Raw genomic sequence first — 27,931 nt, 5'->3', positions numbered from 1 at the left:
AACACATTGATGCTGTACTACTGAAAGGAGTTAATCTAAACTATGTAGTGTCTGCTAGAAGAGTTCCAACTAAAACACATCCCTGTCTCCTGGCACTGGCAAGGCACACGCGCCCAGAAGGCCACTACCCGACACGCTAGGTAAGCTGCCAGGTGAAGCCATTGCTCGCCTCCTGAACCTTCCCCGGGCTGCGGAACAGCACTCGGCAAAATTAAATCACGGCCGTCTCTGTGTAAACTCCCGTTTAATTTCACGAGTGTTATTTCAAACAGCATGTGCCTGGTTTATGACAGGATTCCTACGGGTAAGCAAACACTGAAAGGTATGAAACTGTTTTGGGCCTGAGGTAAGCAGGACGATAACTCAGGTTAAATACTATTTAAATTAGATTCGAGCGTATGTGTGGTTAGGCGGTAGTAATAACGTTTAATTTTTGTTATTCTGAGGCTGTCGTTGAGTGTTCTTGATGAACTGTCCATGAGCATACAGATGGTGAGATTTTCATGCTTCTGTGGCATACTGACATCTCAGGCTGTAAAAATAAACTCCCAGATCGCTGCAATACCTACGAAGTAGAAAAAAACAGACCACCTTAATACTCAACACCAGGGTGCTTCACGTTTAAGAGACTCTGTAACACCTGACACACAAGTTGGTGCAAATACGGAATAGTGATTTAATGGATTTACACTATAAAGCAAAATTTAAGTTAAGCTCTGTGCCCTTTTTCAAGCAGCTAATTTTTTCCCCTGTGCTTCTGAATTTAGCGTTATGAAGGATGGAGATAAAAACTTGAATTTCTTTGCTATTATCTGTAAAGACTTTTTTTTTTTTTTAACTTTGTACATAAGGATGAAAGGGGGACTTTTCATTAGGTCAGGTTTACTTTTCCTGGAAAGATTGTTGCATTGTTTCTTGATTTCAGGTGATTTTACATCGTGGTAACACACAGTTATTTCTATTGTGATGATCTGTGCTGCACAGAAAAGGTATTTGCGTCAAAGACGAAGGCTGAAATATTTTCTCGAATATAAAGATGAGTTTTTTTTCTTGCCTAAGAAGCCTTAGTGTGACTGAGCCGTGCGTCAGCCTGGGGGCCAGCACTGATACTGCTCAGGAGTAGCTGGGGCAGAGCACCCCTGTTGGTTAACGTCTGGCCACAGACAAGGTGTTGTGCTTATTAGGGTTTCTGCGCTGACCGAATTAAAAAATTTAAATAGATATATATAGCAGGGTGATATGGTGAAAATGAGCTAAAAGAAAAACATTTCGCAGAGACAAGTATATACTTTCAAAAGGTTTAAAATATTCAATTGGTGAAAAAATAACTACTTGTAAAAACGTGTGTATTTTCATTATGCTTAATTTGCCATTCAAAACAAGTTTTTCTTAATAAGCTCTATTGTTTCTATCTGTTTTGTGAAATGTAATACGTGTGAGACAGAAAGCAGACTCGGAATGTGAATGAGTCTTGTTTTCTCCTTCTCTCTTTCTTTCTATCGCTTTTAAAATACAACTTTACTCGTATTCAGAGAGCCTTAAGTCAAGAAAAGGATTAATAGAAGTGGAGTGGCACGGCATTCCTGAGGTCATGATCTGAAAAGATGAAACGTGAAATCCTGTGTGCTAGTTTTTTCTATGTCTTATTTCTGTGCAGTATAAAAGTCTCCATAGGCAAAACACTCTATGGTTAATAGTTATGTTTTCGCTCTCAGCAGTGACACAAGCTTTGTCAGGTTTTCGCCGTTTGCACAGTTCATTAAAAATACTTTATTAAATGACTCATTGTTTTAAAAAATCACCACGCTATCACCCGAGTAAAAACATCTATATCCCCTTAATCCGGCAGTGTCAAAAAGTATAGTCTCTCAGGGCAAAAGGTTACGGAGCCTTCATAAAGGTTTCCCATCTGTCATCAAGTGCGACATCAAGCCCTCTAGGTGCCGTGAAAATGATTTTCTCCGGAATTCTCCAGCCCAAAGATGCCATCCTCTTAATTACAAGCATTGGAGATCAGGAACGCCACTGAATTCCCAGGAGATTCACAGAAGATATGCAAAAATAATCTCTTCTCTTGCTTGCCTGCCAGGGCTTCTGTACCTGCCCACCAGCTAGCCGGCTTATTTGCTAGGTAATGATGGGTGAAGGAAGGCAGCCCGGACAGCGGCACCGCCACCCCTCCTGCCATTGCCGACACGCTGCCATGGGAAGCTTCTTCTTTATAACTGACCGTGAGCAAAGGAGTGACAAATAATGTCCTGTTTGGTTTTGCAGTGATTAACTGCCCTTCTCGCCGTCCCAAGGCTCCTGCGCACGGGTTCCTCCCGGACGCGGGGTACCGGAGTGAAGGAGCCGCTGAGATGGCGAGCTGTGTGTGGCACCACATCTGCTTGCTACAGGTGCCCCGAGAGACCTCACAAAGTACTGCTAGGGTCAGCGTGTATGAGAAAGGGTGTGCGTGCAGGCGGTGTGCGGAGCCGAGCCTTTGTGCGACAAGACCGTGCCTGCACAGCACAGAGTGAGTCTGCGGTCGGGCGAGAATCCTATCTCCAAATGTCCATTAGCACTTTTTCCAGAGGTGACAACCAGGTGAAAGGGCACCCGACCCACCAATTCATCAACAGCCGAGCGTTGGAGGGGTTTGCTGGGTTAAAGGGATTGCAGCAGTTGGAGGAGGAGGTCCAGAAGATGAAGTGAGCGGGAGAAAAATATCCTTGCAGCCGGACGCGGGTGACCTCCCAGCACGGCACCAGCTCGGAGGAGCTGGCTGCGGCCAGACGGTGCGGCGCACACAGACCTGGCGACGGCAACGTCTGCAGAGGCTCCGCTAGTGTTGTCAATCCGAGCGGTGGAGACTGCATTTTTAATATGTGGAAACATGTACATAACTCTGGACATAAGGGTGGGGGCGTAAAAAAGCCACGTCCAAGCTCAATAGGAGCACTGGAGAGAAACCTCGGGCTCCATGCCATCCGAGATGTGAAAGCCCACGGAGGCTCAGCAGCCAAAATCGCATACACTGATTTTTTAATAGAGTTCTCATCCATGTGTCCATTTAACTGCAGTTGATACGGATCAAATAAGCTTGTTACTTTTAGATTCCCAGTTGCCTCAAGTGATACAAGACAGTAGCAACAGGAAGATCCCTAATTAAAACGGATTCATCTGATTTTCTTATTCAGGGAGTTTAGTGCCCTTAAGTATTCCAGGAATGATAAAACTCTCCCAGCGTCAGCCTGCCAGGTCTAGCCCTTCTTCTGCCCGCGGAATGGGAATAGCAGATTTTCTTCTACCAGTCAAACTTCCTTTCATTCTTTCCTATCATTTCTCAAAACTCCTTCAGCACACTGCTCCCTGCATTTCTCCGAACTTTTAAATATATATATATATATATATATATATATACAATTTCATGTCTATATGCAAGAACATGCATATTCCAGGCAACATAAATCTGAGCGGAATATGTAGCTGGAAAGCAGTACAAGATAATATATCAGTTAGTCATGAAATAGCTTCATACGCTTTAACAAAGTTTTAAGAGTCATCATTTTAAAATTTACTTCGTGTAATGATAGCTCGAGATTATAGGTCATGATTGCAACTGCAACTATTTGAAGATACATGTGTAGTGATCTGTGAATGCCTCTTCTAAGAAGAGGACAAAATGCTGAATGCTTTGCAAATTATTCTAAAGTTAACTTAGTTTACATGCTTGTTGTGTTGTTTGACCGAGTGCGTGCTGCTCCTCGGTGAAACTTACTGACCTACACGGGAAAGAGGCAATGATGACCCCGCTGCTGGATGCCTTGTGCACCCCACGCTCTGGGCAATGCTCTGGAGTGGCGAGCGTGTACCCCTATAGACGGCCAAGTGTGAAAGAAGACCAACATGAATGTTATTAGCAAAGAGAATGTGGTCATGCATTCAAGTTCACAAGACCATGGTAACGTCAATGGGCGGAACTGCAGTAAGCATTTATAAGTTTGTTTGGCTTTTTATTCCATATAGAATACCAGGAATGCCAAGCAATGCCCAGCCGGCCCAAACACGCCACAGACACAAAAATAAAAGGCAGTCCCTTCCACTTTTTTCGACCCCACCATACGGTAGAAAATGGATGCAAGACCTGGAATGTGATGAGAATCTCAGAAGTGCCAGACCTCTTATGGGTTTCAAGGGAATTGTGTGGCCAACAAATCCAGCTTCACTCTGGTTTTAGTCAGTTTATCAAAGAGAAGAGATGACTAGAATGGCAGAACAGCAATTACCCGGCTCTTTGCGTGAGGGTAACAAGACTATGAGGATGATAAGACTCCCACAGCATTTCTGAAGGTCTATATTTCCCACTGGGCCTAAGTGACTTTTCCATTACAGGGTGAAGAAAATGGCTATTATAAGAAAATGCCGGTGAAGAAAATGTTACTATATAACAGACCGTTTGCGTCTTTTGGTAAAGAGTTTGTAGGAAATAACACTGACTTGACTTACTGTTCTCAAAAACGGTTCCTTTCCCTTTTCCTTCTAAGCATATATCAAGTAAGATTTTTTTTTCGAGATGAAGCTAAGAGGGCTTTAGCTTTCTTTTAAAGAGAAGGTTCGTGGCACTTATAGGTGGGGGCATCTTTGTGTTCGGAAGGGAAATTTATTTCTTTAAAAATAAAACCTGTTCCTTGGACTCTTAGTAAGGCTAAAGGAGCACGTCCCTTTCTTTGCCTTCAGAAAAAATGGCAGAAAGTTTGAATCTTCTCGCTTTCTCTTCCCAAAATAAATGCCTTGTTATGATTAGTTGTGTGGTGCCCTAAAAAAAAAAAAAAAAAAAAAAAGTAACAGCTTCCAGGTCCAAGCCTCCACAAATTACAATTCAAAACGTTTTTTAAGAAACGGACTAACCGCAACCTCCTTGTTTAGAGTCGCAAATCTGCAGTGAAATACCGCTAAACTGGGTTCTTAAAGTTTATTCGGTGGCATTTTCTTCGGTTGCCTGTGTTCACTCTGCTGAGATGCTGTGAGCAATAATGCAACTCCCATAGGGATTCGTGCCTGAGAGCGCTGGTGATTAGCTGATCTGCCATGTCTGGTATATCAGAAGATGGGATGTACACTGGACTGACTTTACCGTCTTATTTAAATGTGATGATTTTTCTCATTTGTTGCATTGTTTGTATTAATACGAATATCTTGTTATGTTTGTTTTGTCTCCTGGGAGCCAATAAAGCTGTGAAGTTTTTCTTTACACCAAATGCAGCTCTACGGGCGATCAATCAATGGGTAGTTTTTGGATAATCTGCGAGAGTGAGAAATCTAATAAAGCAAGCAACTAAAAAAGGAAAACAAAGTCTATTTTCTGTTAGGTTAGCTACGTCAGGAGTCAGGCTTTCCACCATACCTTTTAATACATTTAAACAGCCACATTTAACTACCAGGGCAGCACCTCGCTAAATTAACTTGCTGACATATAAAGGAAAAAGTTTAGACGTCGTGACCTCGGCAGCAACGTGGGTGACTTACTCTTACAATTAAATTTACTTCGACACTTGCATTTCCCCCACCTCCTCCTCCGCACTGGTATATGAAAACATACTAAGGCGAAATATAGACCGATCGTGAAGTGAGAGAATAAAAAAGTGATTTTTTAAAAAATTACTATTGCTTTGGAATACCAGGTTTAATGTTAAGAAATAGGTAGACAAAGACTATATAGTGAGCTTCCAGGTCGCAACAAGGTCCATAGAAAATCGTGCCACTTAATTTCAAGGCAGCAGTTCTCTTATCACAACAAAATGAGTTATAAACAGATCAAAATAACAATCTGAATTATCTAGCATTAGTGGCTGAACTGAACAGCCCCAGATTACGTGATGAATTGTTAAATTGCAGTAGCATTGTTTTGGAATTGCTAATTAAAAAATAAGTAAACCCCCATGACTCTGGATATGACAACTGAAAATACCCACAAATTATTTAATAAATGAAGCGTCTAACAACTCTAACACTTCCTGCTCGCCTTGTTAATAAATGTAATTTGAGGTAGATTTAAAAAATCTCCCATCTAAACAGTGAATTCATTACGCGACGTTCAGATCTCCAGATGCCTATGGACTCCTCGGAATTAGGTGTTAAATAGACAAAAGTGAACCAAACTGCCTTTAAAAGCACAGCATGACCATGTAATTCTTTTTCCAGTTTGTGGTAAAAAATGATGAAACTTCTTTCCAAGTAGCTATCACCCAGATTTAGTGTGAAAAGTAGTGTAATTGTAATTCACGCCATCAGGGTCTATCACTGATAGACTATCAGCTGTTCTGTAGTTAGGAAGGCTTTCTTTTCAAATAGGAAAGCTGCCAAGTGCTCTGTGATACCTCCAGCAAGCTTATCGGATGGAAGATCGGAGCCAAAACAGCAGCTGCACACATATGCAAATTGGCAATTAATAGTATAACATTCTGGGGAGGATTTTTTTTTTTTTTTTAATATGGGAAAGTATAGCGGAGCTACCTTAATATTAACCTTAACAGTGACAGGGAACTTCTTGTCTGAGCGGCCAAGGAGTAATTACCCTCTGGAGAGCCTATCACTCCATTACTTTCTTCCTTCACACAAAGATCAAAGCTTTGTTGTCCTGCCGAGTTTCTCTCCAGCAGGAAAGTTAACTTAATGCCATAAAAAGGGAATACCTTGTAGCTTCGGCTTTCCAGGCTTGGCAATCGTGGCCATTCCTTCCCCACCCCCCGATTTATTTGTTTGTTTATTTTCTTTTGCTTAGGATGCTTGTCCTGTTCCTGAAAAAAAAAAAAAGCTCCGTGCAAAAACTCTTCGGACCGTGCATTTGTTGTGGATACTCTAATCACCGACAAAGTAATTGAAAGGATTAGTTTTATAAATTTTCCCCAGCCTGCTGCAGCAAACCAGCTTGCTTTATTTAGCCCAGCATGTATGAATACAAGCCTCCCAATTAATGCAGTTGCTTGCTTTAGTCAGAACATTTGCTTTCAAAGGAGCCTCACATGATCCTTTTCTTTACTAGCAGGCTGGAGCTGGAAAGGCTTTCCAGGGCTACTGCGTTTCACACCAGCCCGTCCCCAGCGCTTTCCCCAGTGTCTGTCTGTCTGCCTCCTCTAGGACAGGCGTGGGGTGATTAGCTAATGTTTTCGATAATCTGCGAACTGTCGACACTCCTCTTTTCAGGAGGAAAATCGCCGCCCGGCTGGGGTTAGGACGAGCAGCGGGCGTCTCTCTCTCCGGGCGGCTCCCTCCCTCAGCGGCGGCCCTCAGGCCGGCCACAGCCCGCGCTGCCGCTCGCCGGGGGCGTCTCTCCGGCCGGGGCCGCCTTCCCCGCTGCCCCTCGCTCCCTCGTTCTCCCCGGCCTCGTTCCCTCTCGCTGCCGGCGCCCTGGGCCGTGGCGCCCCTGGCCCCCGCGCCCCGCTCGCGTCGCGGCTCCGAGCAGCGCGGACTCGGCGCCTGCGAGCAGCGGCGCCTCACGATCGCAGCCCGGGAGCCCGGCCCGCGGAACCCCAGGTGGCGGCACCCACACCAGCGCCCCAGAGCCTGGCCCCGGCCTCAAAACCGGCCCCGCAGCCGGCGCCCCGCAGCTCAGCCGTACAAAGGCAGGGCGTTCGGCCGCAGCACGCAGCTCCTCGCGGCTCGCTTCCAGCGCCGCACCTTTGCACCGCAGGCGACTTGGAGCCATTGGGATCTAAACAGATCCCCCGCGGTCTGATTGTCAGCTGGAGTCAAAGCCGCGCTCGTCTGGTTATTGTGGTGCCTTCTTCCAGACTGCGAACACTCCTTCAACATCTTTTTTTTTAATTTATTTTTTATTTTTTTTCCCAGTGTTTCACAAGCATATATGGATTCTTACAGTTGGTTAAAAGGACGGTGTAAAAGTTGTGTATCATTGACCCGCATCAGCTTCCCAGCGTTTATATTAACTATCATAGGATCTGATGTTTCCCATTAAAGAATTTAATGCATTCACACAACTCTTTTGCTTCTGCTGTCCTAATGATGACACAAATCTCCTTCAGCAGCTCAGTTTAAAGAATGGGCTTAAATGACATTGACCGCAAAATTTCAAACAACGTAAGGCACAACCTTACAAAAACAACCTTGATGTTTACAGTTCAACGTAAATCAGCTGTGTCTGGAAAATTCAGAACAAAACCACCAGGATTATTTTCGTGATCTAGGAGAAAAGGATTTGGGCCTTCATCACCACTTGGTTAGAAGTACGCATTGCAACACTCACGGTGTTCAGAGCTCTGCAGCACCTGGAGTTTTAGGGCCTCACCTTGCGCTCTGCTTTGGGCATAGTGTCCACCTAAGTGTTACCGAGGAACACATGCATCAGATATAGGTACACATATAACTGCAAACAGTATAAATATTCTCTTTATTTGCTGAGTACTACACTACTTAGATATTTCTAACGGATTGTTTATCCTCATTTAGGAAAAAAAAAGTGATTTTTTTTTAAACCCTTGTCCCCAAAGACAACAAGGAAAAAAGGGGTTTAGGTTATGTCCTGTCTCCTAATAATTTTTAAATCTATTGGCAAGTTTCAACCAAGTTTGAGAAACGGATAGTGCTGCCTTTTTTTTTTTTTTTTTTTTTTCCAATTTATGTGTATAAGAACAAGCCTGTAAATTCTAAGGAAAAGGCAAAAAGAATGCAACCACTATTTGTTCTATTTGGCAGCATCTGGTAGACCAAAAAAAAAACCCCACGTACTCCTGAGGCAGTCTGACCATCTGATGTCTCTAACCTAGCTGGCAGGCCAGAACCCCAAACCATAGCCTCCAGGCAAAGACAGAAATATTCTGGAGGTGTCTCATTAAAGGGACAAAGGATGTCCTGGAAGTTTTAAAAGATGTAGAGGTGATGTAAGATTTACTTGGGATACAGAGGGGATGGGAGTAAGAACAAGTAAAGGACATAGTGAGATACAGAAAATATAATAAATTGATTTTACCGCTCATTGAACAGCTTTACACTTGGAGTATCATACTATTTCATTACTCAACATATTTCCATGATCCTAAGACAACAGAAAAGAACGACAAATCACTTGTGGTGAATTTCAGAATTTTGCCCACCAACCCAATCTCAATTTTTGTGTTGGAGAAAGCAATCCTTCAACTTTTACACCAAGGCACTGGGGCAGAAGATAATTGGGTGCACTTTTACAAGTACGTTCTCCTGACTTGCTACTAAAGAGAAACTGTGAACAGCAAAGGTCGAAGTGGAAAACAGGTCAGTTAAGTATGATGGTAACAGAAGAGCTACAGTGCCAACAGGCTACCTGAGTAGGTTATTTCCATTTGATTCATGGAAACAGAAGTAAAAGACTTTGTTTCCTTGCTTTCATTTTCGTTAAAAAATTTAAGCATTTTAATACTATGGAGTCTTCCAATGCTACAAGGTGATACTACATTGTTGTATTTGAAGGACAAGATTTGAACTTTGTAGATCAAAGTGCTATAAAATTAAAAAATAAAAATAAAAAATAAAAAGAGAGAATTCTGGAAATAATAATAAAGAACCATGAGATTGCCCAGAATGCTGCCTCCTTGGAAGACAGAGCTGCTCCTCAGCAAGAAGGAATCAGCTCCAGGACTGGATTTTTCTCAAGAAAGAACAAAAGAGCTGTACAGGAAAGTAGTATAAACTGGAACCAAAAAACTTTGCAAAACCATAGTAACCCTAGCTACTCTATGGCTTCCAGCAACTGTAGCTGTCCCACTGGAGAAGTTTTAGCAGAAAGTGAAGAGATTGCAGTGAAGATGGGTACTTTCCATATCTGAGAGCTGGAGAAAGCAATGTGCCTATAGATATACATTACTACAGCTGAAAAAAAAATAATCTTGTTCTGAATATTATACAGATAACTAATACACATTAAAATGAAATCACTTGATTTAGATAAGTAATCTAAAATATTATTCGCCTACACAGAACATTTTCAGTAATAGTTCTAGGAAAATTTTGAATGTATAACTCAACATACAAAAGCACATCATCCATTGACAATGAGTCATCTATTGAACAGTAAGAAATAGAAAACTAAGTAAAAGCACAGTACAGCACACAATACCTAGTAACGGAAAGGCAGAGACAGTGTGCTATAAGTTTCAGGCCTGCTGCTGTGTTTCTCTGTCAGATTTAAAGGGACAGTTTCCCAGATGATACGAGAAAAAAGAAGTCTTAGAAACATTTCATCTCAGAGACCTGAACTTATAGGGAAAGGTCAAAATAGGAAAAAAAAAAAAAGAAAGAAAAAAAGAAAAGAAAAGAAACCACACACACACATACACATAAAAACAAAACAAAACACACACACACACAAAAAAAAAACACTTATGTATGTTCTGCAGTACTGGGGCCAGTCAGATGTTCACGATATATTGCTCACCAAGAAACTGAGCCCAAGAATTATTAAGTTTTTTGGTGAATAACTTTGAATAATTAAATCTTCTGAGAAAATCGCAATCTGTTCACTAAGAGTTCATGAAAAAAACAAGGTGAATAATTCATTATGAATTATTTGACCAGTTTTAGCAATGAGATTCTAAATCTGTCTTCTTATGGATATTAACCTCATTAATACTATTTAGAAAGAATGCTTCAAGATAATTAAGATGATGCAATACTGCACATTAGTATGAAATAATTTAAGATACTGAGTCTCTTGTAAATTCTTTGGAAATAATGCTTTATTATATTTTAAAAAAGCTGTGTACATAAATCTAGAAGTACTGGTAGTCTTGGGTGCAGTAATAGGACATTCTTACATGAGAAGAAAGCCTTGATAACAGAGAGATCTAAATGTTTAAAATCTGCTGGGGTCTACTGCTATAACACATAGCTGAGTGACCAATTTAGCACTAAGATGCTGTCACTTGTGAGTTTTAGGGAACTTGACAGAATGTCAAATCCTGCACTAAGAAACAGAATTTCCATGGATGGCAAAGAAATCAGGTTCAAATTCCCATTCTTACTATTTTAAAAATATTAACTATAATAATTATGCAACAATTATTGTACAATAATTGAATAACTGAATGATGTTAGAAGACTAATTTCAAACCATTCCAGTATGCCACCCTAAAACAACACAAGTAGTCATTTAACCCCTTACTACACTATTTCTGTTTAAATATAAATGTGAAATGGTTTTAAATTAAAAACTAACATTTTCTAATAATTCCTGAGCAACATATAGCCACGTCTCTAATTTCATTAGTTACAGCTGCAGTTCCAAGACACTGTGAACTGCTCCACATCAGAGCTGCTAGTGTGCTCACAGCCAAGTGTTTCTGCCTACTCCCTTGCATCAGCAGTAGTGTTTGGATGATGCCATCCCCCACCTTCCCACAGAGGTGAGCTGTTTCATGGCATAGCTGCAGCCTGACAATACAGCTAGGCTAGGCTGGTCAATAAACAGGGCCATATTCAAAGAGATTATCCTGCTTCCTTTTTGTTCCCCAAACTGGTCGCATGCCTCCCCGTCATAGGTATTGAGCTGACCCCACAGGAGAGAAAACCACTCTTACAAAATGTACTTTTCTGGGTTAGTAGCAGGCCACTGAGTTGCAAGATATTTACTTTAAAGTCAGATGAATGAAGGTGCCAGTACAAATGCTGAAGAAGAGCACAGCAAAGAAAGCTCAAGGGAAAGCAGTGGTAACATATGGCCAAAAGTAGGGTTTGCAGCAATCAACATTTAGATTGGCTTCGGCTTCAGTGGAACCACAGCCTTAGATTTACTGTAAATAAGATCTAATTCTGAAGGAACTTCCTCAAAACAAACATAAGGCAAGTCATTCCATACCCCTTCCCCAAGAAAAAAGATACAAAATCAATTACAGTAATAATAATAGTAACTTATTACACCTAACGTGTTTTTAGCCACTTGGCATACAATGTGTGAGTCTACTAGTTAACTATACTTAATGCTGAACTGACTTTTACCAATGTAAGATTTAATCTGGCCCTTGAAAAAATATTTTTAAAATATTTAATTGCAAATTCAATGCAATGCATTTTTGAAAGTGCTCTGCTGTTTGCTATGTGCAAATATGCATCACGTTACTTGGAAATATTTGAAATGCCTTTTAAAATAATATCTCTCGTGGAAGAAATTTACCATTTAAATAATTCTGAATGCAATCTTCTGTTGGGTTTCTATTACATGTTAAAAACAGGATTCTATAGATTATGAAACTATTTACTATATAGTCTGTGAATATTTTAACTACTACTTCTAAATTTGAATGTAGAATCTGAAATTATGTAAGGACATATGACTTCAGAACATATTTTTGTATATACTGCATAAAAACATATGCAATACATACGTAGTAAATACGAGACAATCCACACAGTTTCTCAATTAAGTGTTACACTAGTAATTATTTCTATTAATAAACAAAACAAAATTATCATAGTAGGCAAAAGTAGGCAGAAGGCAAAAGTGTATACAGGTGGGATTTGGCTACATTGTTCTTCTTCACACCAATCATTCAATTGCACAGCAGACGAGGAATTTTGTTCATATTAGTTTAGTATTAGGCTGGTTTTTTTTTCGTCTTGTATTGTCAAGGCATTTTTAACTGGAATTAAAGAGTGACTAACCTCTGCCAGTTCCGTCAGCTGTAGCATTTAGATGTACAATATTCCCAATTTTATTTTGTTCTGCTCTGTATGTAAGTAGGAATTTGTATTAAAAACAGGGTTGTAGCTTTATATGACTAATAGCTATGCTGCTGGAGCTACTGCTGGAGCTAAACTACTTTCACTGGTTTGTGTAACATTCATTTGTATGATACTATAATAACTCCATGAGAAACATATAAGAAAACAATTCTGAAGCCACATATGAAAAGATTATGGTTTGGATGGACAAGATCTCATAGAAAAATGGCACTTTAAAGCTACTAGTAGAAAACACACATACAGCAAAAACATTAATAAGATTTGTGGTCATCATTTCTTGCTAACTACTTTTTTTCTTAAGGTCTGGGAAAAGCCCTGAACAGGTCTCTCTTACAACTCCATCTCCTTGTAGTACTGATGGTTTGCTAGGTGGATCGCTATTCCTCTGCCCTACCAGAGCAGCAACTTTCTGTCTTTAGGCTAGGTAATTCTTCAAAAGGTTAGCTCCTTCCTGCTGTTCAGTGGGATCCTTGACCATTAATAGAGAGATCAGAATGAGATGAAAGGTCCAGAGAAATAAGTAACAAGTCTTGATGGATAGAATGCTGAAATCATCCCTAAAATGAGGCACATTTGTTTCCTAACAGAGTGAGAAGATCTAAATAAAAATAAAATTAAAAAAAAAAAAAGAGAAACTTGCTAAAACAAAATATTATCAGACATTTATTTAGATAAGAGTGTGAAATGGGACCTCCCATGCCCCTAAACCAATTCATTCTACAACAGTTTTATTTCACTAAGCTTTCAGTAGTTTGCTAACTCTCACAATTTCCCAGTAACATGTGATGGATTATATTGAGAATCTCAGCTTCTGCTAAACCAAGTCAAACATGACTTTCCCAGAAATAACTTAAAGATTACTGTAAAAACTCAGTGATTTAGCAGCACAAATACGACAGTAATAAGAAGAAAAATGTATCTGTTTGGGGCACTCTCTGTAATCTCTCTGGTAAAATCTACTGACTATCTAAAGATGTAGATGATAATATCTTTGTTTTATACTTAATTACGCTAACCAGGCTGTTCTTAATTTTTTTTAAAGCCTTGTGGTCCTTTTCAGACCTAGTTGCTGAATTATCTGAATATTAGTGGTCCAAAAGGATCACTATAATTATAAAGATAAGCTTTTACTATATTTAATCTCTTCTTGTTAGTAATCCCAAATATTCAAAATACACACCTGCCGAATTTCACAAGTCCTTTAAGAGCAGGTAAATAGCCTTCTTCACTCCATTTAATCAGACATGTACTAGGAACTAAGATGTTATGTATAGAGAGTTTACAACAAAGCCTATGATTTTTTTGAGTTCTGTGCTACCTTTAACATATAAAAGTTAAAAAAAATAAAAAAAATAAAAACTTAAATACAGGCATTATGTGCTAGGTAATCAAACTTGTCAATAATAATACGTGTTTACTGTTTTTGAGGAAAAGATTGGTTACATTTTAGTATTTTTGATTTTTTAAATTAGTTTTAAAAGTAGCTGTTTTACTATGTATAATCTGATTTCTTTCATAGTCCTTTAAAATATATACTAAGGAATTAAGAATGGCATGTAGCTTTTAGACGAGTGAGCTCAGAAATGCCGTTGTTAACACAACATGGCAATATGATTGCAGGACTGAAAATTAGGCCATGCTGCTCTCAGGATAGGAGAAGCTACCAGACTAGTTAGATTTTGGAGGGAAACTATTTTCCTTCTGAAGACAACAGCCTTCCTTTTGTCACATATCTCTGTTTTGTTTCTTAAAGCCATGGCTTTACTATGCATTAAAACGTTGTGTCCTCTCAAAGCAGCAATATTCTTTCTGCAATATTGCTCTTTCTCCTCCTTCTTGGAGAAGGCAGGATAAAATGGTTACAAATGGCCAGAAGAAGACCTTATTAATGTCATACAGTAGGAAAAGGATATTCATGATGAGATTCCCATAAAGATTCATGGCAACATCTTACCTGTAAGCAGCAAAACCAAGTTTTCTCCTGATAAAAGCTTTGTTCAGGCACTCTAACTTTAGTTCAAGAATACAATTTCATTGATTAAGGAAAAAAAGAAAGACTAGAGACTTGCAGACATATTTAAATTAAGCAAGAGATGACATTGAGAAGATCTTAGAGATACCTAATTAAATACATCTCATCTCTTCAGTCTGCCCATCAGGTGTTTCGTACCTGAATAGTTAACATTCAAATATAAATCTCAGATTCTACAAGTTTAAAGAGAGCCATTTTTCTCTCACCATATTATTATTTTTTTATTATTTCTTTAGCGTTTGGTTTAATACTAAACGAGATGATTTGCTAGTCAGTTCGCCAAAGAATCCAAAAATGGTAAAGACTGTGAGAACATTCCTGCCGACCACACACTCATGCAAGCAGAATGTCCCATAGTATAGTTTGTATTTCATTGCCTAGTTTAAGTAAGTCAAGTATCAGTGCTTTCATCCATCTCCATTCAAGTCTGAATTTACAGTTTAAAATTAACAAATCTAGGCCCTACTGTTCTAAAACAACTGAACATTTCAGTTTGAAAAGCAGTTACTGTGCAAGCAGCCTGACTTAAAGAGAAAAATACAAGGAAATTCTGGATCCATAATTCACCCTCCACCTTCCGACCCCACCAACCGCCATATTAGTGTGCCCCCACCAAAATACCAGCTTGTGTTTACAGTTTCGTTTCTCCTGATGGTGGATGGGCGCGTGTACACGCACTCGCTCTATGTGCGCTCAATAGGATCATGATCTGGAGAGCTGAAAATGTAAACACAAGCTGGTATTGTGGTGTGACTAGCGGTTTGTGGTTTCTTTGTTTGAATATTTCAAAAATGGCACACTGGCCAGAACTAAAAAGGAGAAAAGCAGAGCTGCTATTTATGTGAAACTTTGATGGATCCAATATTCACATTTCAGGTAGATAAAAAATAGTGACAGAATTAGAAGCTGTTTATCAATACTTTATTTTTTTTACATTGTCAATTACACTTCAGTGCAGGAATTTTGTTTTCAAGGATAGGTCATATATACTTTGCCTTTAATTTCACATAATGAAGAATTTCTTGCTCGTTTAGGTGCTCATCAAGCAACTTATTACAGATTAGGAAAGCCCTTTTCACCCAAAGGCATCTGTAATCATGCGACTAAAGTATTGAATATTGTTAAGCACTCATGGGATTGTCACATTTTAGGTGACTAAGAACTCATCCTATTTTCATAACGAATTTACGGGCTTATGTAGCTGGCTAGTTTCTGTATTCAAACCCAAGCATGGATTCACATGTGGACCAAACACCCCAAGCAGAGCTCCAAAATGGCATATCCATGCAGTTACAAGGGTGCAAGCTTAAATCCTTGTAATTTCAGAAACATTTTGTTTCTTTTTGCTTTGCTGAAAGTAAATGAGACAGAATGACTCAATGAAGAGACCATGAGTCCAATACCTTGTCCTTTATTTTCTGGGTATATTAGCCAGTCTTAATAAAATGAATGACCTCTTCATATAAACTTTGTTTTACTACTATAACAGAGAGGGGAATGAAGGGAAGGGGTGAGGGGGAAACTGAAATTCAGCTTGTAAAGTAATGGATTGCATCTGGTTATATTGTCATATTATAATTAAAAGCTTTTTTTTTTTTTTTTAAATAAGCTTATCAAAGGTAGATATTTGAAGTATGTGTTTTATTTTGTTTGACCATTTATTTTAATCAGAGTTGCAGAATGTTTCTAACAAATATTAAACCTACTGTTCATGCTCATCACTGAAAATTTAATTTAAACAAGAGCTACAAATATAATTTAAGAAAAGATTGGAAGAAGCTGAGTGGTCTTCTTGAAACAGTGAAAAAGAGTCCAGAAGACCTACTGATACTAGCACAACAACTCTATATTCAGGAAAGAGGGACAGTTCTGCAACACTAACATTCCACGTAAGAACAACAGTGTTATTCTTATAGTAACTCATAGCTCATGAAAAGAGCATCCACTTGATAAATACTTACCGTTCCCATTTAGTTGAGGCATATCTGTCACATAAAAAGCAGGAAATTCCTTCTTAAAGTATGCAATATTACCTTACACACAAAATCACACAATAACAACACTCAATTTTCCTGCTCAAAAAACTTTCCATATGTATTTTAGAAACATTTGATTGCTTTACACAAACTGCACAACTGCAATGCCATCATAAGGTAGAACATCTTGCTTCTTTTTAATACATTACTCTATATAAGCACCCTCACAAAGACAGCTTGTGAGCATTTCACAAATTATAATAATGGAACCACCTACATGTATATCAGTGCTGACAGATCTGGATCATCTTATTTTCACCTGCAGTAAGTTCAGACTCAGCTGAAAACTAAATTATACAATGAACAGCTTTGTTGTAGGAATATGCATGGCCTTATTTTCCACCAACATTTGCAGAATAAATGCATGCAACTTGGATAGATATTTAATATCAATGGTAATAAATAATAATGATCTTGCAATCTAACTTTTTTCATCTGAATCAACTATTAACTTCATCACTCTTTTTACATACTACACTACAGAGGAATTCTTTTGTCTGTCTGAGATACAGCTGTTCAATAGCCATTACCTGTGATAGTTTAATGTACAAAATGTAAAATATTGTATCCAAAAAGATCTTCTTGCTGTTAGTAGATCATAGTATTGGGGTTCTCATTGAATGCCATATCATGAATTAAGTAAAGAATTAAGTAAAGGAGAATTTATCATTCAGCTATTATACAGAATACCATTGAGTTTTGATGACCATTTGTAGTCAAGACCTCTGCTATAAGCTGTTCTTAAAGGTAGTGGCGGTTCTGGTCTGAAATAAAAGGACTGTCAACTGAGCTGATGTCACTCTGTAATTTCTGAGCTTTAAAGACCAATATAGAATAAATATAGCCAATATATAGCCAAATACTGGTCTTAGTCTGTGGACATTTTAGAAGAGTTTATGACAGGATGGCTTGAGTCATATAGAATATGTTTGTAATTCTTACAAGGGAATGACAGTACATTCACAGTATTTCCCTGTGTTTGACGACCTATCAGCCATTTTTTTTAAAGAAATATAAATATATACTCTATGCAAAGATGAAATAAATTTATGCAACGCTACATAATAATACATGCCTTCCCCTCCTACTGGCATCAGTCACTGTAAAATTAAATAAAACCAGCATTCTTTAGTAAGCCTCATGAAATAGCATGTTTAGCATTCCTAGCTTCTTCTACAGAAAAAAAAAAAGAAAAAAAAAGTAAAAAAAAGAAAAGAAGAAAAAGCCCAACACCCTTCTTATTCAACTGGCAAAATGACAAATACCTCAAAAGGCAATAGATGCTGTATGCCCAAATTTAGGCAGAGTGGATTCTTCCTCCTTAAAAATACCACTTCATTCAAAATATGTGAGAGATAGCTGTTTCCTCTGTCATAAGAAAGACTTGGTATTATTAGTTTTTTTTCCAATTTGTATAGTAAAATATAATTCTAGAAGCAACAGGGAACAAAACTTACCTATATTATAGCATAAACAAGAAAAACCTAATTCTACCTCTTTCATGACATTGATATAATCCACATCAGTCTTATATATAAATATACATACATATCTGGAACTAATTTAAAATTAGTATCAAGATTAGCTAGAATTTTACTGGTAAGCAATGAAGAAAACTTAACAAATGTTCAGGAAATGAAAGAAAGAGCTGGAAGAGATCAGGAAGAGCTGAAAGAACTACTATCCAAACCAAATGACCTAAAACACATTAATATTGTAAATAGCTCACCAACTATACATCTAGCGGCTGTTTGAAAACTAACTGCAATATCAAGGGTACTTTCAAATAATTGGAAGCATGATTAGTTCTCACACGGCAGGCAGTCTAATCTTATCTTTCAAGACAGTAAAGACAGTTTGCATTTAAAAAATTCTTTGTTACTTAAGTATTTGTGTATATAACAATATGTTTTACATAACATATAGATCTAGATTGGACAACATGCTTACTGTCAGCTAGATGCAAACTTATGACAGCTTCAAATAGCTTTTTCAATAATTGAAACTTGAAAACATTTATTTAAAAATGTCTCTCTTTCAGAGGGTCAGAAGACTTGGTCTCTATACCCAACTTTGATAATTGTTTAAAAAGATTTTTTGGTAGTTTACATGTGATGGTTGGTACTAGGGATCATTTTTCTCTTACACACTTGAGAAACAAACCCAAAAGAATGTATGGAGAAAATCTGAATGAGCTGGCTTTGACATTTCTTGTACCATTAAGAATACATTTTGGTGTCTTTCATATAAAAAAAAAAAAAAAAAAGAGCTAATTTAAGCTAATTTAACAACCACTCATTTGAAGAATAACAGATATTTCTGTATTACTTCTATCATAAAACCCTAGATTACCAGGAACAAACAAAGTCAATAGGTATAGTAGAGAGCAAAATTTGACCTCTAAAAATATTTGTAAAGTTTCCCTATTTTTCACAGAGATAGCCATATTTTGCTGAGTTAATGAATTCAGATAGTGAGCATTTGACCTGGTTTTTTGAAAGTAATTAGCAGCTCCAGTTACCTGAAAGATGGAGCTAAGATGAGCAGGTAATTTTACATCAGTGCATTTCTAATTAAAAATGATGTTATTTACAGCCAGTCAATAGAAGCTGTAAGCATCTGTGCCCATAAAGAAACATGCGACAATGGAATGGTGATTATTTAGAGGCTATCCACAATTGCTGAAAACAGTGAGAGAAGGGTATTGAACACAAAGGGTAATTGTTAGCTAGATGAGATTATTGCTCTTGCTTGAATTTATTTTTCAGGTAACTTGGAAATCTGTCATTTAATTTATTTCTATGTCCTCGTCGTGTGGAGAAGGGAAACTTCTCATTACTGAATATAAAACTAAAATAAAAGGAGCAAATAATTATATTAGTTTGTTGGAAAAATGCTGAGAAGGGTACTAAAAAAGGCCAAAGCAGCAGGAATTTTAAATACACAAACACTACTCAAAACCCCAAAGTTCCTAAAATACACAAAAATACAATTATAATGCTCTGATGCCATAGGGCAGTTTCTAAGGAGTATAATTACTGTAAGGAAAATATTTTTCAGACTAACAATTGCATTTATACCACCAAAATTCCCTGTTGCACACAGGCCATATGGATTATCATGCTATATATCAATTACTCTGAACATTGCAATTTCATGACCTGTACATGAAAACTACTCAAAGACTCCAAAGCATTTTAAAATCACTGATCCAAATTTGCGATCTGCAGGCTAAGCATAGAAGTGCCTGTAAGACTAATTCTTAGATAGGACTTCTAAAGCAGTCTGTATAAGGCAATTAAGAACAGTAAGTTCATAGATGTCAGTACCAATATGTCAGTCAAGCAACAACATATATCAAGGAGTCCACTGCATTTTTTTCAAGACTCCACAAGTCAAAACAGGTTAAAAGGTTCTGCCTTAAACTGATATAAATAGTTTGCTGAACTAAAACAAGAGCCAAAGACGTATTTTAAGGTTTTGGTGAGTATCAAACCAATTTGAATATTAACAAAACCAGACAGGAGATACAGAAGTCTTTTCTTGAACTTCAATAACTAGTCCTTTACAGCTAACCATGAAGTTCTCTGGGCTACTCCATGAATTACATTGGTTTAATCAGGCAGATAGACAAGTTGGTAGTCGCAACAAAATTTAAGACATTTTCGTACAATGTTAATTCAAATACGTTGTCTTAAAAAGTCTCAAAAATATATTTAACATAATTAATGTTAAATATTAATTGTATTTAAAATTAATTGTATTTAATGATTTGGTTTCAGTATCTTTATTTAATTAGAACAAAGCTTTCATATTTACTTTCACTACAAACATTCTGCTTATCTGTGTGATATTGCACTTATCTGGATTTAGTCTCACTTTTATCAGTTAAACAAAATAAAATAATCTAGGCAGTACTGTCATGGTTAACACCTCAACAGAAAGAATAAACAAGGGAGTCCTGTTTACTCTGTTTACCAGAATAACTAAATTTGAAATAAAATACAATTTAAATTGAATTTAAATTAATTTTTTTTCAACATAAACTATTCACCAAACAGATCAAAGATGCTGGAAATACCTGATACTGAGAGTTGTATCATTAGTCCTTAGGAAACCAAAAGACAGCTATGCAAATCTTTGTATAAAAATTTACTATGTACAAATATAATATTTGCATCTACCTTCTTTGCAGAGCATAAAAATATCTTACAGTTTGTTTATCTTAGCAATAAATATCTGAAATAGATAAAAAATTCCATGTCCTACCTTTGGAGAGAAAAGGCTTAGGTTCAATTGGTGCTTGGACTGCGCTCCAGACCTGGAATAAGATATTACAAAAATGTGTTTAGTAATTCAATCTAAAAAAAAAAAAAAAAAAAAAGTAAAACAAACAAACAAACAAAAAAAGTGCTTCCTAAAAGCAGAAGAAAATCTGGACGCATATGAATTAAAAAAGAAAGAAAAAAAAGGGTCAAAATTAGAAATCTAGGCAGTAGTAAGAGAGTTTCTTCAGATCATTTCTACAATGGAGATTCAAAATTCCACCACATGGTCCCAAATATTTAGGTCTCCAAATACCAACTGTTACAACTTATAATTAAAGTCAGTTTATAGCCTTTAATCAACGGAATCAAGATAGCTAGTGAGATGAGATAATTGCTACTGTATTTATTTATGGCAGACAGCCAGTATAACTAAAATAAACATCTTGCCTTACCTGAATAGTTTATTGTCAGTTGTAAAATAATCTGCCTATCCAAATTACATTTCTAACAATGCTTGTAAGGAGTTTGCCTATTCAGCAAAATAAAATCCTGAAAAACCTTATTTCTGCCAATTCAGGTATGACAAGAAAGAATGCAGCAAGACCCTTCTACATACTTCTAGTGTATTTATTATGATTGACACATCAAAGACATGATGACAACAGTACAAATTGTGCTTAGTCAAGAAACAATTGTGTTATTTACTTTTTCCTTCTGCCAGTGACTCATACTACAAAAAGCTGAACTGGCTGAGGTGTGATGTATACATTTAATCAATAAAATGACTATTTTCTAAATGAAATAAGAAGGAAAAATACTGGTATTTATCTAGCTAGCTATTCATAATTTTCATTTTCTCAGAAAATTTCCAAACACAATAAAGAGGACCCACACAGAGTCCCGTAAAGAGGACAAAGAAAAAAGAGCCAGGGCAACGAATGAGGAAAAATGCCATCGGGTATATCTCTGTGTACTGCAAGTTAACTGAAACCATCCTAAAGAGAAAAGATTAACATCATCTCATCAATAACTTGCATAACTCTGAAGATTAAAACTATTAGGGAATCAAGAGTTTCATGTATAAGTTAGATACATTATTTTGACCCAATTAATATTTAAATAGAAACACGTGTTCATTCACTTCCTAAGTAACAACGTAAATCACAAACAACAAACAGAACCTTATTCTGTACAGGCATCAAGACTCTGCAACTACCTTATTCTCTGCTACACCACTGTGATTATTAGTGCAATCTCCACAGATTTAATTAATTTATAGAGAGCACTGTGGAGTCAATCTACGTAAAAATTCTTTATTACTTTTGTGTCATCAGATAATTTCCAAAATCTATAAATTGCATCTGTGTTTGTGATGCAGTTTGAAAGGAAAAAGTTCTGGCTGAGCAGAAAATCTATTTTTATAGAACAGCACCATCCGTACTATCCCTTTAATAAAGCATTATAGCTACTTTCACTGGTGTCACCATTGTTATGTTTTCCAGCAGCACAATCTTGAACAGCTTTTCTGTAGCGTATCTTCACAAGTTGAGTTGAGAGCAATCTATTTTCTGCAAAATGGCTGCTTTCATTGTATACAGGACACTGAACCTCTTGTGCGGGACCTTTTCACCATGTTGTGATTGATTTTACATTTATTGAAAACAAGTCTGGTCTCTGCCATTTGTTTACCCTTGTATTTTCTCTTTATGCTTTGGTATGCATTTTTAATTAGATGCACTCCGGTTCCTTCACCACTAGCTAACACTTTTATTTGGGAAGCAGTCTTTACTAGCCCTGCAAATATCCGCTGTTCTTTGCAATGTCAAGTCCTTTTCTCACCTTGCTTTGACTTGGTTATCACTTATATCACAAGTAATTCATCCATCTGTTAACTGCTCCAATTCACATTACTTGGCTTTATTTTAAAGATCTTAACAATGGTCAATGGTCTCATCTGGCAGCTGGTTCCTTGTAAAAAATGTGCCTTTCCCAAGTGACATTCTTGTGAGGATCAAAATATTCACTGAATGGGTTTTATCTAGCAGTTTACAGGTCCCTCAGGCTCTCCATAGAACATATTGTATATACGCAGTGCTTTGGGCATGCCATGAGTAGTAATGTGGAGGACCTCACCTTCTTCAATCTCATTTTACTCTCCTCCAGCTTTCTGACGTTTTCTTTTCATACTGTGGGTTAAGTTTTGCCACAAAGAAAAAAAAAAAACAGAAAAAAAAAAAGAAAAAGATGACATGCATCTAGTTGATGCATATTTAAGTTTAGACGAGGAGCATGCTTTTAAAGCAAAACTCTCTGTTATCCCCGCTTGGGGGCTTTGGTTTGCCCCATGCTCTTAGCACACTGGAACTGAATTCTTTCATATGACAAACTGCAGAGCAGGAACATGCCTAACACACTTAGGGGGAGGGGGGAGTGGGGGGAGGGGAGGATCTGACAAAAACATTGTGTTGCCTGTTTAGGCCTTCCAATTTGTTCCTACCAGTCTGTGCTACTTCCTAACACAGACATAGCCACCGAAGTGACAGAAATAGTCAATTTCTGAGCTCTTGCTACCTGCGACTGGTAAAAAGCATTGTGCCAGTTACATAGCATTTTGTAAAGGAATGTTTCAGTTCAACTACAAGAATGTCTTAAGTACTAAAGGAAATGTAAAATGTATTTTTATTGTGTCACAAACAAGTGGAAAAACTCCCACTACATAAAGAAAAAAATAAGAAATGGGTTGAACATTGTTCCATCCCACAGCAATCCAGAAAAAAAAACAACACAGTATGTCCACTTTACATACCACCTTTCTCTTGATTTTCAGTCTTCAATTTACAGTCTTCTACACAGTTATTTAAATAATCTGTCTCTCACAGAGTAGCACCTTTGCAATTGCCAGGGACACAAACCCACTTCTCTGTTGCCTCATAAAAATTTTCCATAGACACCCCCAACACAAGCATTTCCAGCAAGACTGATTTTTTCTTGGCCTTATCTTCTCCAGATGGTTTGTAGATAGTTCTCACAACTCAGCCATCACTTTAAATAGACATAAAAAGACAAAAGTCCAGTTTCCTGTAGGACTGTATATGAAGTATGTATTGACTGCTGAATACTGAAACTTTCAATATAAACAGCACCTTTTGGCTTCATTTTTTGGGGGGGAGTTATGGCACACAGTAGGAAATGTTTGCTTTCTTAATATTCTTTACCTTCTAAACTGGGATGGATTATATCCAAATATCTTGCTACCATTCTTCTCACCCCAAATGATGCTGGGTTTATACTTGTCATGATTTAATGGGCAGGTCTATGTTCTGGGAGAGATGAAAATAGTTTTGTTTGCAGGTTTTCATTAATCATATGCTTCATGATTAATGAAGCCTCTTTCAAACCTCTAACAGCCTTCTGCAGCTGATTGTGAAATGTTGAGAATGCTGAAAAAAGTAATCTCACTCTTATTTACTGTCTTTAATCCATATTCTTGCAAAATTTTATTCATTGTGACAAGGCCACTTATTAGTCTGTATGCAGCAAAGAATTGTGCAGGCATTTCACAAGCTGTTGTGGATGTCACAGAGGTCATCCTAAGCACTTCTAACCATTTTGAGTGCTCGCCAAGTATGACAGAAGAAACCATTTCCCTGTATACAGGTCTGCCAAATCCTTATGTACAGAGCTTCAGTCCAGGGTAAAAGGCTGCAGTTAAAAAAAACTACCATTCCTCTATTATTTTTTCAATGTTTGACTACCAAACATAGTTCAAAGCTAAACAAACAAACAAACCAACCAGACAAGTGTGCTGCTTCTGACTCTGTTATTCCCCTACAAGGATGAAGTCAGCTCTTGTACGCCCCAGTGTACATGCATTCCCTGGGCTGGTTTGTATGCTTAAATGTAGATGTGGTTGTCCACAACTCTAACACGCCATCTGATCCTACCGTACACATTGTATTCTAATCCCAGACTTACAAAATTTCTTTTTTTTTTTTTTTTTAATATATATATTATCCTAATAAAGACCTGGACACTTCCTCCTGTCCTAGCACAAATAGCGTTCTGTTTGTTTATGTACATGATTTGCAGGAAAACGGTGGCCAATCTCTCAATGTATTCCTCACGTTCTGTAGACAACTCTTCAATTTCATCACTCAGATCTGTAAAATTAAGCTCATTAATTATGATTATTGCTGCTTTAACTAAATCATAAACAGACTTGGGGGAAAATCACATTTCAGCTAAACAGGAAGTTAGGAAAAAATAGTTTGATCTCTTAGCAAGCCTGATTCCTGTTGATCACTTTGCTACAAACAAGGATAATTCAATATGAAGAAAACTGGAAGAATGTAAGGGTTCAATCAAAATAAGTTTTCATCATTTTCAACAGCCATGCAAGTAATAAAAAAAAAAAGAACAAATCTTAAACATTTTAATTCAGTGCTTAATTACATCAAAATAATAAATAAAAATCTTCTATGGATTAGTGCTGGTTAGATGAAAACAATGAGGGATTCAGTAGCGTGCAAGAGAGTGCCCTTCAGATTAAATAACAATTTGGAAGTGTTTAACAACATATGGTCTCTTTTCTTTGACATATACGATTAAGAATATATCTTTTTTATATCAAAATATAAAATACCATCTGTCGTAAGTACCAACTATGATACTTGCTCTATGTATCCAATTAATTCACTATATTTTCTAATGTAAATATTTCTCCTATTTTCTTTTTTTTCTTCTTCTGTAACTATATTATTTATAAAATTTCAATAAATGTATATATTAAAAAAGTCAATAGTATGACTTGAAATGTAATTAGGAATAACAATGAAAGTCTGTTTCACTTTGTATTTAGAAGAAGGCCCAAATCTTCAGATGGTTTTAAATGACATAGCTCGTTAAAGTCAGTGGATACAGGTAAATTACAAAAATCTACCTATGTTGCTCTTTCTTGTCATACACATTAACTTGTGAGAATGCTACATTTTCATAAAGATTTTTGTAGGTTTTTTTTTTTCTCCAGAACTGCTGAGTTCCAAAAAGACACAAGACTGCAGAGTAAAAATCAAAATGTAATGAGCATTCCTCACTAAGGTGTCAGAATTCCAGTGAACAGAGAGGAATAAAAGGATTACTCTCAAAAACACAGTACAAATTAAGAAAATGTATAATGCATTTCAGTTCTATTAATTCATACTTTACCTTATTAATGTATTTTTTAGAACAGAGAACATTAAAATACTCAAATGTCTCACAATATTAATGACAAGACTATCACAGCGCAAGTTTAGCAAGGTTAAATAAGAAAGAATGTAACTGCCACTTTGAAACAGGGTTCAAATTTTCTTTTGTATGAGAGAAACATACACTGATATACACACACTTTTTTTTTTCCTGAATAATTTAGCTGTTGTTGCAGTGATAAAATGCACTAATAGGTTTTGCCTTAATAACATGAAATAGAAATGACAGTCATCATATAAACTAAATTTCAATCCTTTAGCATTTTAAGAATCTTCTGAGAATTAGCTCTAGTAATTCTCTCAGCCTAGTAAAGATCTGAAAAGGCACGGGGGAGACAATTATGGGAATATAGTTTTTCAGAAGGATTACCCCTCTTAAAAGGCAGTATGTATCATGTTAATTGAGTTTCCCTCTTTTTTGATTCATTTTACTCATCACAGTATAAAAAACCTAAGACTTCCACGATTGCTAAAGTGTCATGGAAGGGGTGATTGTATGTGGCTACGGATATGTCAGTGCAATTTACAACACAATGCATTTTTACTTACTTTAGCTAGTTGTTTGTGAGCATAGGTGCCGATCATCTTCTAATTTCACATTCTCAGTCCTTGAAGGAGCTCTCAAAACCAAACCGTAATGCTGTTCTTGGACATTCATTATGGAAACCTAAAATGTTGCTTTTTAGGTTCTTAAGCTGTTAAAGCCTTCTTAAGCTTTCTTAAGCTGTTAAGCCTTCTAAAATATTTGTAATATTTTGGTAACTAGATATATATCTGCACTTGTATTGTTTCAGCCATAAAAAGTTCCTGAGGCACTCAGTTCCAGAACAGTCACATAGTGTCTGAAAAATTATTTCCTCAGCCTCACGTTCTCATATTTTTAATTTTTTTTTGTTCCTGTGTAATATAAGGGTAATAGAAAAATCCAGTTGGCTTTCTCTGCATTATTCATCATTATGCATGCTTTTATCTTATGTCTTATTTGTCTTCTTTGCGTGGTAAAAATTACCACTCTTTCCCATTTCTGCTGCTGTGATGTTTCATATGTATGACCAGCATATTGCTCTTTTCTAAATCCTCTTAATTCCTATAACACCACTTTTGAGGCGATTACATATGGTACTACTGTTCCAACTCATCATTCTTTTACCGACTTGATGACACACCCTTTGGTTCCTCAGCCATCATATTGTGTAGTTATGAGGCACAGGGGTCATGTAGCCACAACTTGACCCTGCACTACGGCCAAACTGAAGGTGCGGGACTTCACGACAAAGCGGTTTCAGCGCCTCAGACCAGATTCCAGTCGGTTTCAGACTAGATTCCAGACAGTTTCAGACGAGATTCCAGTCAGTTTCAGACCAGATTCCAGTCAGTTTCAGACCAGATTCCAGTCAGCGCCACTTAAAGGCCGCGTCCTTCTGACGGCCCCTGCTCCCACGAGCTCCAGGTGCCCTTGTGACGGGCGGGGGCGTGTGGGAGCACGAGCACCACAGGTGCCACTGCGGCTCCCCGCTGCCTGAGGGGCCCTCCGGGCCCTCCCTCGCCGCCCCGCAGCTCGCCCTCACGCCTACGGCCCGCCACGGCCCGGGGAGCGGCCGCGCTGCTCGCTCCGCCTCCCTCAGCAGGCTGACG

General features: G+C 37.5%; 1 long non-coding RNA gene across 1 annotated transcript; it reads right to left on the bottom strand.

Moving 5' to 3' along the window:
* On the bottom strand, positions 1-27,840 carry LOC121072261. Its single transcript, XR_005821094.1, has 3 exons — positions 26,846-27,840; positions 21,052-21,103; positions 1-565 (listed from the first exon to the last, which is right to left on the bottom strand). It is a non-coding gene; the product is annotated as an uncharacterized LOC121072261 (long non-coding RNA).
* Positions 27,841-27,931: the final 91 nt, after the last annotated feature.

This window comes from Cygnus olor, chromosome 6 (genome assembly GCF_009769625.2).
Source record: "Cygnus olor isolate bCygOlo1 chromosome 6, bCygOlo1.pri.v2, whole genome shotgun sequence".
Lineage (NCBI taxonomy): Eukaryota > Metazoa > Chordata > Aves > Anseriformes > Anatidae > Cygnus > Cygnus olor.
This window is presented reverse-complemented; position numbering and strand designations above follow the sequence as displayed.